Genomic DNA, 2,611 nt, shown 5'->3' with positions numbered 1-2,611 from the left:
TCCATTCTCTTGCTCAATAATTTTTTTTCTTTTTTTCACCCGCACAAATACATTCCAGACGCCTTTATTTACCAAAACACTGATTATATAAAACGTCTCACTCTCATTTCGAGTTAGATGAGAATTTTAATTTTGTTGAAGAGGGGGAGGAAGTTGCAAATGAAGAAATTGCTGCACCAGAATTTGATCCAAGTAATATATTTATTGTCCCACCTTAACAATCGCCTCCTACTTCTCAAGCAAGTTAAAGTGGTTCTACTTCTTCGACTGCCAGTCCTACTACTACCTCCAAACGACAAAGAACATCGATTGTTTGGTCATGTTTTACTTTGGAAAAACGTTAAAACAAAAAAGGTGAAATGATGGATCAAGCAGTGTGCAAATATTGTCAATCTGCTTTAAGTGCCAAAAGCAATGGTGGAACTGGACATCTTAGACGACATATGGAAACTTGTCAGACAAAACACGTGCCACAAGACCTAACACAAACCCAACTCTCACAATATGGTTCTGGACCTTCCGGTATAACATCATTAAGATATTCACAACAGAACATGCGAGAAGGATTGGCTCGGTATATTGTTGCAGCAGAACAACCTTTAACATTTTCAGAAGATGAACGTCTAATAAATTTTTTGCAAAGGTATGTTCAGCTTCAACTTAAGAAAGTGCCTAGAAATACATTAAAATGTGATTTAACTAAAATTTTTCATGACATGAAAAAACTTTTAATTAATACTTTTATCAATTTTAATGGTGTTATTTCAATTTCTTATGATTGTTGGACTGGTATTAATATGGTTGGTTATTTTTGTGTGACTTCGCACTCTATGCATGACATTAATGGTAAATGGAGGTTGGAAAAAAAAATTGCTTGCATTTCATGAATTAGAATATCCTCACACTGGTTCAGTAATTTATGCAGTTATAATGTCTGTTTTAAGAGAATATGAAATTACTGATAAATTGTTTAGCATATCATTTGATAATGCATTTGCCAATACAGCTGCAATTGATATGTTTTTGCGGAATATTTATACTCTCATGCCTGCACGTGGTTCAAAATTTTTTCATGTGAGATGTGTGTGTCATATTATTAATTTAATTGTTCAAGCTAGTATGACTCATATAAATCATTATTTAGAAAAAATTAGAGCAGCCATTTTATATATTAGAGCACCTTCAAGACGTCAACAATTTTTGGAGATGTTCAAAATTTTTGGATTGAAAAGGAGAAAATTCAACCTTGACATGAAAGTTCGTTGGAATTCTACGTATTTAATGTTGCTTTCTTGTCAAAACTATTCTAAAGCAATTTCTAGTTTTTACAATGAGAGAATGAATGATGAAGATTATCATATCACTGATTATGATTGGAATGTTGCATTTAAATTTATGGATTTTTTAAAGGTATTTTATGATGCTACTCTTGCATGTTCTATTGTTTATGAGCCTACTTCATGTAAAGTGTTAATGCACTTGTATAATATAAGTTATACTTTTAAGACTTTTAGAGAGAATATTATGTTTAAAAATGTTTGTGATACCATGGAGGAAAAATTCCAAAAATATTGGAAAGATATTCCCCACCTATTTATTTTTGCAGTAGTGTTGGATCCTACAATCAAGGAAGTTGGTGCAAAACTTTTAGTTGAGGGTATTAGTGAAAATTTACAAACCGGGCTTGATACAAATTTTGATACAATTATGTCCTCTATGCATGAACTTTTTAATTTTTATCGAAATAAATTCGGATCAAGCAATACATATTCTAATGTTCAACAAGCATCGACTTCTTATAAAAATCCAGCTCACCTTTTGTTACTCAAAGGTAAGGGTGTTGCCTCTAGTATTGATACTAATCATAGGCAATGTTTACTTTCTGGAGTGGGAGTGAGGAGTGTGGATTCCTCCCACTCCGTGGGCCCCACCCATTTTTGGAGTGGGGAGTGGGAGTGGGACTCCTATGGAGAGATGTGGGAGTGGGAATCCACTCTCACCTCACCATTTTCTACCCTTTGTTTTTAATTTAATTTAATAAAATAAAATAATTTATAATTATATTTATTTAAGTAATATAATTATATTTAACTAAATAATAATTCACCTCACCATTTTCTACCATTTGTTTTTAATTTAATTTAATAAAATAAAATAATTTATAATTATATTTATTTAAATAATATAATTATATTTAACTAAATAATAATTTACATTGATTATAAGTTAAAATTACTTAAAAATAATATTATTATATTAATAGAGAATTAATAAATATATGCTATCTTTATTTAATAATATAATATTATTATATTTATTTTAAAAATAATAGTACTATATTTATTTAATATTAATAATAATAAATAGTTTATTCTAAGAAAATATTAATTTTGTACTAAATAATATTATATTAATAAATTTAATATAATTATATAAAATAAAATAATGTTTCATTTTATATTTACCCTTCTTTTTATTAAATTTACTATAACTATATTTAATAAATATTTAAATAATATTATTATATTTAACTAAATAATAATTCGGTTTGATTCCAAGTTTAATTTACTTAAAAATAATATTATTATATTAATGGAGAATTAATAATATT

The sequence above is a fragment of the Citrus clementina genome, unplaced genomic scaffold, assembly GCF_000493195.1.
Source record: "Citrus clementina cultivar Clemenules unplaced genomic scaffold, Citrus_clementina_v1.0 scaffold_4, whole genome shotgun sequence".
Taxonomy (NCBI): Eukaryota; Viridiplantae; Streptophyta; class Magnoliopsida; order Sapindales; family Rutaceae; genus Citrus; species Citrus x clementina.
Note: the sequence above shows the minus strand (reverse complement) of the source record.